This window comes from Lipotes vexillifer, unplaced genomic scaffold (assembly GCF_000442215.2).
Source record: "Lipotes vexillifer unplaced genomic scaffold, Lipotes_vexillifer_v1.1 scaffold731, whole genome shotgun sequence".
NCBI lineage: Eukaryota > Metazoa > Chordata > Mammalia > Artiodactyla > Lipotidae > Lipotes > Lipotes vexillifer.
Genome location: NW_006797758.1, coordinates 353636 through 364373, shown reverse-complemented (window position 1 = coordinate 364373; position 10738 = coordinate 353636).

Sequence of the window (10738 nt, the reverse complement as noted above, 5' to 3'; positions counted from 1 at the left end):
TGCTACTCCTCAGTTTATTTTATGTTCACATTATTAAATATGGTATTATTCAAGGTGTTTACAAATACTGCTTATGTGTTGTGTTTGCTACAAAGTTAGTCCTTCCAAACTGATATAAAAAAAAAAAACCAGCAAAAATAGGTAATAGTCATTATTCTTTTCAATAATTAATAACATTTTAAACGTAATTAGTAGCATGTTTAAAATCTATTGCATTTTAAAGAAAACGTGCAGTTTGCACATAATGATACATCATGTTTTTTATCTCTGGGTAGATTTAATTTCTGTTTCATTTCTCTATTTCTGTGTAACAAATTGCCCCAAAACTGACTGGCTTAAAACAACAATATTTTTTTATTTTAATTTTTTATTGAAGTATAATTGACTTACAGCGCTGTGTTAATTTCTGCTGTACAGCAAAGTGATTCAGTTATACATATCTATAACATATATATATATTCTTATATTCTCTTCCATTATAGGTATAGTTCCCTGTGCTCTACAGTAGAACTATATTGTTGGTTATCTATTTTATATATAGTACTGTGTATATTTTAACCCCAAACTCCTAATTTATTCCTCCCCCCTTTCCCCTTTGGTAACCATAAGTTTGTTTTCTATGTCTGTGGGTCTATTTCTGTGTTGTGTAAGTTCATTTTTTTAAGATTTCACATATTAGTGATACCATGTGTTATTTGCCTTTGTCTGACTGACTTCACTTAATATGACAATCTCTGGGTACATCCATGTTGCTGCAAATGGCATTATTTCACTATTTCATTCTTTTTTATGGCTGAGTAATAGTCCATTTTATATATCTATATATCTATATATATCTCACATCTTCTTTATCCATTCATCTGTCTGCAGCTGCCTAGGTTGCTTCCATATCTTGGCTATTGTAAATAGCACTGCAATGAACATTAGAGTGCATGTATCTTTTCAAATTATGGTTTCATCCAGATAAACGCCCAGGATTGGGATTGCAGGAGCATATGGCTAACACTCTTGTTAGTTTTTCAAGAAAATTTAAGAGTTTTCAATTTCCCTTTTCTCTGGCATGAACTCAGTCTAATCATCCCATCCCTTCATGTGTTGTATGTATTTTCCAGGCTCATCCCTGACCCTGCCACCACTATCCACCCTATGCTTCAGACATGAACAGCAGAGCCAGCTTCATGGCACATGACCTTTGCAGTCCCCAGAGTCCTGCACTCAAAGGGCTCCACACTTGGTTCAGTGCTCTGCCACCTCCATCTTGAAATTCTTAACAATTTTGGAACAAGGGGGCTGCATTTTCATTTTGCACTGGGTCCCACAAATTGTGAGCTGATCTTATTTTTATCTTTAGAATGAGCTTTCTACTTCTCACAATGTTCTACCTGGCAAGTTCTCAAATATTTTTCAAGATGCAGCTTAAATATCACCTTGCCTCTGAAAATGATTAGGATTCCCCCATTCCACCTGCAGAGGGAATAAGGGGCTCTTTTCTCTGTATATCTTGGTTCCATGCCACTTGTCATAAACCTCTATTATAGTAATTGTTTTTTGTTTTTTGTTTTTTTAGTAATTGTTTTTTTACAAATATTTGTGTGTACATTTTTCTCCTCCATTAGTTGTGCTTAAGAAAACATGCCTTATTCATTATTACACTCTTAGCAATTTCCTGGTATGTAGTCCAGGACATGTATGGTAAATATTAAATAAATTTTTGATTAAATAAAAGAACAAATGACTAGATGAAACAATGTAGTTATGTATCCTTGTCTTTAAAATATTATGAGCAGACACTGTAGTTTCAACACCAGAGAAATTTGTTTGCTGTGTTTACCTCTTATCCCTGCCAGAACCTCTCAGTTAACGATCTTTGTTCCAGCCCCCTATTTGTTTCTTATTGGAAATATAAAACGTACTGTTACCAGGTGTTCAACAACCTTCACGCCGTTATTAGTTGAATTTAAATTCTTCCTTTAAATTTGACTTCCCAGAGGCAGCAAGAGTCATGCAGACAGTTTAACACTTACTGATGTGCTACATTCTGTGTGTTTTCGTTAATACATCTTTGCATACTCATCCGCAACTAGATTCTAAGTTCATGGACAGGCTTCTACTTCTGTCCAAGATGGAATAAATAGGGACCAAGTTTACTCTTTCATCTAAAACAGCCACAAAATGAGAGAATGCATATGAAGTCATGATTTTCAGGACATTGAACAAGAGTCAGGAAAGTACAGTGATCCTTGAGAGATTATGAACAATTGAGGAGAGACCTATGGTTACACCAACTTACTGTCTGGAGCTCATTTCCAGAGCCAACCTAGGTTCCAGGCTGCAGTGCAGATGTAGGAGGAGCTCAGCTGTCTCCCTGGTTTGAGGAGATAGAGCTGAGCGTCTTGGGAGCCCAAGGTGACTGGAGTTCTCAGGGAAGAGTGTTGGAGATGAGAGAGCTGCATAGAAAGGGAGCTCCGGAGTTCTGAAAAGGATCCCTCTGGACTCTTCACTAGGGTCCTGATTTGTGCATATGTGTGAGGAAACCACCAGCAGCTGGAGGATGAACTACTGTCTGTAAATGAATAAAAGGAATGATATATGGAGCTCACATAGGGCTGGAAGCAGTGCCTATTCCCACCAGCTGGAGAGGAGCGCCTCATATTTCATGGGACATGGGATAGAGCCCTCATGAATGTTTGCCTTTGTAGTGGAGCAAGTTTAGCCCTCAATGCTGCTTTGATCTCACTCAACAAAGCTTTAAAGCAAGACCTCACATGATCAAGATATTTCCAAGAAACTTAACTGAGTCGTAAAACAAAACTTTTAATATTTATAGGTATATGCAAATTCCAGATGCAACAAGGTAAAATGAACAGTGTCTGCTATTCAATCAAATACTGCTAGGGGTGGAAATTAGCAGGAAACTATAACCCATAATGAAGACAAAGAAAACAACATGGACAAAGAAATAACACAGACAGTAGAATTAGTAGATAAGAGCATTAAGACAGTTATTATCATAAGTTCAAGACGCTAAAAGAAAGATTGGGCATGATAAATTTGAGATATAAAAGATATAAAAGAGATCAAAATTGAATTTCTTTCAGTTAAGAAATCCATAAGATGCAATTAATGTCAGCTTACACATTGTCAAAGATGAATGAAATTGAAGGCAAATTACTTAAAATGGAACACAAAAAGAAAAAAATGAAAAAAAATGAGCAGACCATCAGTGAGCTATGGGGGAGCTTGGGGTCCTGAAAGGATGGAGAAGTAGAAAAAATATTTTAAAACATAATGACTTCAAAAATGTCCAAATTTGATGAAAGCTGTAAAGTTTAAAAATCCAGGAATCTCATCAAACCTAGAAGAGAAATGAAGAAAACTACGCTAAAGTAGATTATAATCGAATTGTTTAAACTAAAGATAAATTTAAAATATTAAGCTCTTTGAGGTCATACTGTACATTTATCAGGTTTTTTTTTTAATTTATTTATTTATTTTTGGCTACGTTGGGTCTTCATGGCTGCACGGGCTTTCTCTAGTTGTGGCGAGTGGGGGCTACTCTTCATTGTGATGCGCAGGCTTCTCCTTGCGGTGGCTTCTCTTGTTGTGGAGCACGGGCTCTAGGCTCGTGGGCTTCAGTAGTTGTGGCTCACCGGCTCAGTAGTTGTGGCTCACGGGCTCTAGAGCGCAGGCTCAGTAGTTGTGGCGCATGGGCTTAGTTGCTCCACGGGATGTGGGATCTTCCCCGACCAGGGCTCAAACCCGTGTCTTCTGCATTGGCAGGCGGATTTTTAACCACTGTGCCACCACAGAAGCCCTCTCCAGTATTAATGAATGTGGTTCATCATAGTAACACACATGTAATTGCTACTTGTTCCATACTCATAGATTAATTTTATAAAATATGATCACTTCTTGGTATAATCTTTAAAACCTCAGAAGGCCTTTCTGCCATTTTTGAGTACTTCTCAGAAGTGTTTCTTATTCCCCTACATATTTATAGGAGAGTAGGTGACATAAGGCAAATAATTTTGCAATGAAAGTTTTACTTTTTACTGAATTTGTTTATATAGAAGTAATAGATTTTGTAAAAGGAAGTCTTGTTTTCAATAGGATAATGACCTAGTTGAGTCCAACTTGGTAACTCACCTTTTAAAAATTTCACTATATATTAAGAAACCTGAAAAGGTAGTAGGGATCCATGTACTTAATCTTGGGCATACATTAAGAAGGGGACACTAAGTGGTAAACCACTGCATGTTTAGGTCAGATAAAGTGAAGTGCTGGTTCACAGAGCAGGTAAAACAAATGAATTGCTGAACTCTCAAAATGATGCTAAACAAAATGCCTAGTTGATAGATAGCTGATAAAAAGATAGATGATAAATACATAGGTAGATATACAGACACATACATGTATGGAAACATACATACATACACAGATAGATGGATTAAAAAATTTGGAGGGAATAGATTGAGTATAATAAATACATATTAACTTATAAATGATATCCATTAATGGAGGAACTATACTATACTTTTCCCTCAAAGTTCCTTTCTTTGTCTGAAACCAACCTGCATGAAACGCTAGCCAGTCCTAATTTAGCTGCCCGGTGTGTGTCCATTGTGTAATTCGTCTCTCTTTGTTCCCCACTGTGGGCTCTTTTAGAGCCTTAGTGCATTGTATGTAATGAGCATACAAAAGCAACTTTACTGTCCATGTAAATCAGTCATATTAAAAACCCTGGCAGAGAACAATAGCTTTATATGGGCATACAGAAAGTGATTTTATTCTGTTTTTAAAAAATCTTTCTAGGGCTTCCCTGGTGGTGCAGTGGTTGAGAGTCCGCCTGCCGATGCAGGGGACACGGGTTCGTGCCCCGGTCCGGGAAGATCCCACATGCCGTGGAGCGGCTGGGCCCGTGAGCCATGGCCACTGAGCCTGCGCGTCCGAAGCCTGTGCTCTGCAATGGGAGAGGCCACAACAGTGAGGGGCCTGCGTAAAGGAAAAAAAAAAAAAAAAAAAAAAAAAATCCTTCTGAAGGATGACTTGATCCTTGACCTCAGAACGTCATCATAGCCCTGCCTTCCTCTTACTAATACATCCTTATGTCTATTTTTTTAATTAATTAATTTATTTATATAGTTTTGGCTGCATTGGGTCTTCCTTGCTGCGTGTGGGCTTTTCTCTAGTTGTGGCGAGCGGGGGCTACTCTTCATTGCAGTGCGCTGCCAGCTTCTCATTGTGGTGGCTTCTCTTGTTGTGGAGCACGGGCTCTAGGCGCGTGGGCTTCAGTAGTTATGGCGCTCAGGCTTAGTTGCTCTGTGGCATGTGGGATCTTCCTGGACCAGGGCTCGAACCCCTGTCCCCTGCATTAGCAGACAGATTCTTAACCCCTGCGCCACCAGGGAAGCCCCTTATGTCTATCTTCTCTTTCTAGTCCACATCATTGTTTTCCCTAATACAAATACTTGTATGCTTTTCTTTTCAGTTTCAAAAATGTTCATTCACAGCCTCTTCTGGATGAGACCTAGTCAATAAACAAATGTGGACCAGATAACAGGGCAAAGTACCAGTTTGGAACAAACATCTGCACCTTTTACAGGAGCTTAGAAAAGAGAATGAGCGCAGGCATCTGGTTAAAGAGACAGGGGCATCTCTATCTTGTTTCTGGTAGTTCCTGCTAGACCTTCTCTTTTTCCATGTAGAATTGGCATGATTTTTAAGTGTATAGAGACTTATGTAAAAAGGTAGACACCACTGAGTGGCATAGGAAATGAAAACTCATTTTAGAGTAGAAAAACTAATTTAATAGATCCAGCTTGTTATTTGTCCTGGGCATAAAAGAAAAAGAATAATTAGATAACTGCATACTTTAATAGCTTTCATCATTGATTGTTAACTCGTATAGATGAAAAAAACGGTCAGTTCTTTGTATTTTAATTCTAAAATCTGCCAATAAGTGGAAAATAAATAATAAAAAAATCAGACAATAATAACCTTAAAAGTCACTTAAAAAGTGACATATATAGAGCATATGAACCCTGTAGTCTGTTATGTTTATAAAGTTATGCTATATTAAGTGTAAACTATGAAACAATGTGAGCTCTGAGCACGTGTACACGTATCCCTCATCACTTTTTCTTACAAAAATGAAAAAAAGTTTTATTTTTCAATATACTTGCTCAATTTCCTACAAACATGGAAACTCTTTACTGATCTCCATAATGACAATGCCTGAATAATGACTGATTAAATGTGATATTTTTGGAAGCTTACGAATGCCAGGAAAAAAAAAAAAGTTGGTTGATTTCCAAAATCAGAAGAAGTCTCATTATTTATTTATTTAGATAAAAAAATTTTTTTTTGAGCAAAGCCACCTGGAAACCTGAAAAAGTGGTGGACCTTCAAATTATGATACGATTTCCAGGCAAGCCTGGTGGTTAAATGAAAGTCCCCAATGTACTTGTAATTTAAATGTTTCTACAAAGGGTAACTTGCTTGATGGAATCAGAAATAGACAAAAAGCTCCAGGTTCATCCAAATCTGAAAGCTGGGATGTGAAAAGTTGTTCTGCTTGAGACTTGATCTATATATAAACTTTTCCAAGTCTCCTAAATCCTCCTAAAGGGCTGGATGATGTGAGAATAGAACTAAAATCTCCAGATTCCTCCAAATCTGAACATTTCAGGCCTGGGTGAATTATTCTTTTTGAGGTTTGATCTTTATATAATCTTTCCCCAAATCGCCCAAGCTCTCCTTAAGGTGTCATGACATTTTCTCCAGGTGTGATATTGCTAAGTGCTAGCTTTGGAGCATCAGGCCTAAAAGAGGTCAGGGAGTATCCCTTTAATCTCTATCTTAGGGTTTTACTCAAAATAGAAAATCTCCATAAGCATTCATCCTAGTATAGATGGCATACTTTCTGTATATGCGGTAGCCCACTTACAGTCTTGCTCTAATTGGACAGAGAACAGGTAGTAACTAGTGTAAAGAAATTGTCAGGAAAGACAGTCTTAGAAATGATCTAATCCACAAGGTATCAAAGACAACCTTCTGTGCTTTGTACAAAACATTTTCCATAATTTAACTATTATTTAAATGTATTCTTTCAAACTGTACTGTATGACACTTTGGTCTTTATTTTGATGACCTCATTCAAGTTAAACTTTTACCATTTTGGTGTGGAAAGCACTGTGGAATCTGGCCCAAGTGGATTAGAATCATTGTTTGTCGTTTGCAAACTGCGATGTCAAGCAGTAATTTAAGATAAATGCCTTAAAGACAACTGTGCAATAACAGATGTATTTTTTAGAAGTGTTGAATTTGATTTCATATTCTCAATACTTCTGTGATCTTTGCAGCAAGTAATGAACATGTGAGGTAGATAAAGTGTGGAATCATGATTGTTTCAGAAGCTGAAGCAAAGTGCAATATCATCGAGAGACTTCACATGATGAATAAAACTAATGACTAAAAAATTAATCAGAAAGGATGTTCTAAAGATTTAGGCTAATACTTACATTTCTGAAGGTGTAAATGAATCAATATAATGTGTTTTCATTTTTAATATGTGAAAAATTATTTTTAAGAAACGCTAATTTAAAATGTGATCATCATTCAGTGATGAAGTGAATGTCATGTTTTATTTGAAGTCCACTTTAAAAAATCCCATCTATAAAAAAATCCACCCAGGAATGTACGTTAACAGAAGCAAAGTTCCAGTCACCATCACATGTACTTTTTTTTCTGGAATTTTGGTATGCAGTGCATATGACAATGTTAGATGGTATGGTTAGTATCTGAGGTTTTATGGAATATTCAGTTATTATATTTAATATAATAACTTATATGAATAATATATGTTTTATTTAGATAAATAACAGGTGTTTATATAAATAATACATATTTGGGCTTCCCTGGTGGCGCAGTGCTTGAGAGTCCGCCTGCCGATGCAGGAGACGCGGGTTCGTGCCCCGTTTCGGGAGGATCCCACATGCCGCGGAGCGGCCGGGCCCGTGAGCCATGGCCACTGAGCCTGCGCATCCGGAGCCTGTGCTCCGCAAATGGGAGAGGCCACAACAGTGAGAGGCCCGCATAACCCAAGAAAAAAAAAAATAAATAAAAAAAAAATAATAATACATATTTATCTAAAATACCTATGATGGTTAATTGTGTGTCAACTTGGCCAGGACATGGGGTGCTCAAATATTTGGTCAAACATTATTCTGGGTGCTTTTGGATGAGATTAATATTTAAGTTGGTGGACTCTGAGTAAAGCAGATTGCCATCCATAATGTGGGTATGCCTCATCCAGTCAGATGAAGACTTGAATAGAACAAGAAAAACAGCCTCCGCCTAGCAAGAGATAATTGTCCAGCAGATTGCCTTTAGGCTCATCGGCAACATCGGCTCTCTCTGGTTCTGTAGCAGACGGCCTTTGGGCTAGAAATGGAATATCGTGGGTCTCCAGCCTGCCGTCTTTTGTACTAGAACTGCACGATTGACTTTCTTGCATTTCCAGCCTGCCAGCTCACCCTGGAAGACTTGCTAGGCCTCCATGATCACATGAGCCAATTCCTTAGGATAAATCTCTTGCTATATACATACACATCCTATTGGTTTTGTTTCTCTAAAGCGCCTTGACTGATTCAATACTCGTATAAATTATGTTTTTTCTTGGTGTTATAAATACAGCCTCAGATCTCAAAAACTTTCTCAGCATCCAATGCTAATTAACCATCAAAGAGCAACAAGATTCAATTTCATTCAAATGTTATGACTTACTGAACTCCCCCCTTTAAATTTCTAAAATATAGTAGAGAAATCAAGCCTGCTTAATTTGTCATCTGTACTTGGCCTCTACATTACAAGTGAAATTGATTTTCCCAGAATACGTATCAGGATTGAATTTCTCCCCATGGGTGCTGACTTCTTTCACTTTTCTCCAAGAAAGAGAAAACATATGAATGATTAATACAGGTGTATGTGCCATTGTGAACATGAACTTTCACATGCTTTTAGCACCTACTGTAGGATACTGGCCCAGCAGACTCTACCACCTCACCACCTCTGCTAGTTCAGATTCTGATAGTGATGCAGCCAAGACTCAGTACTGGACCCAATTATAAAATCAGCACCAGAGCATACACTGCACCTAGCTCAGGCCACTGTCTCGATGCCTTCCCCTGCCTCAAAGGAACTAGCTTCTTCTTGTAACTTTCCTTAAGCCAATGAAGTGTTAGAGGGTCAGAAAGTAAAATATTTCCTGAAAATGACATCTGTATAAGCTTTTGAGTGTCTGGTTATTATGAGATGAGGAGAGGCAAGAAGGTACAAAAGGCCAGGAGGAGGTTTTAAAATAGAGGCCGTGAGATGCTTATAAAAGATGGAGTGAAGAGAAAGTTTAACATCACAGTGGAGACTAAGCATGAAGTCTAGAAATATTGGAACAAGAGCAGGTTACGAAACTGGCCAAATCTCAAGAGGCTGTTGACAGGACCTGTGACTGTTTATATGTGATATTCTGAAATAGTGAAGAGAATTAAATCCACCTCCTCAGTGAGAGGCATTCAGCAAATTAATTCTTTCAACAAGAAATGAGTAAGAAGATACAATAATAATTTTTAGCATCTTTCTTTCTTTGCAAAAACCTTAAAAAATTTTAAATGTAATTCTCATAAAAATATTATAAGGGAGTTAGAAAACTGTGGCAAAGCGTGTTTAGATGAACATAGGTAAATTATCTAAATTCAAATCTAGTAAGTGGTAGAGTCAGAATTCAGTTCCTTGTCTTTTGACTCTACATGCTGAATGTGGTGAGAAATACATGAAAAAAAGAGTTCAGTGCTGTCAAAATGTAGGTGAATTGGGGATAGATAATTTAAACCCACATAGCTAGAGAGCATTCAAAATACACATAATCCTCACATTTAACAATTTGTAGGTCAATTTTCTGGAAAAAAGAAAAAGTCAATGTGGGCTGGACTCTTTTTATGCCAGTGTGATCTGTCTTTATTAAAAATGACCAGAAATGGAAAAGATCAAATTCTTCTCTTGTTCCCTAAGGAGTCTTTTCACTCCTCCACACATAATTTTTTTTTTTTTTTTTTGCGGTACGCGGGCCTCTCACTGCTGTGGCCTCTCCCATTGGCGAAGCACAGGCTCCAGACGCACAGGCTCAGCGGCTCCCCAAAAAAATTTTTTTTTTTTTTTTTTGCGGTACGCGGGCCTCTCACTGCTGTGGCCTCTCCCATTGGCGAAGCACAGGCTCCAGACGCACAGGCTCAGCGGCCATGGCTCACGGGCCTAGCCGTTCCGCGGCATGTGGGATCCTCCCGGACCCGGGCACGAACCCGTGTCCCCTGCATCGGCAGGCGGACTCTCAACCACTGCGCCACCAGGGAAGCCCCACACATAATTTTTATTTCTGAAACACAGTGCAAATGTCCATTAAAATAATCTATTTTCTTATAGTTTTTCAATTAAGATATTTCTAACTGAGCACATTGAAGGGCTCATTCTGAGAACTGAATGAGTTAGAAGAGCTTCCAAAGTACCTGATGTAATCCAAAGACTAGTTTAGGTTCGAAAAGAGTAACAGCAGATATGTCTACCTGGGTTCATTAATTGTTTTCGGCATGTAACAAACCATTTCATTTCTACTTAAACTACAAAGCATAGACTTGCTTTGTTGTATAACTTATCAGTTCTCTTTTCTTCTTTGTTACTCCTTTGCAAT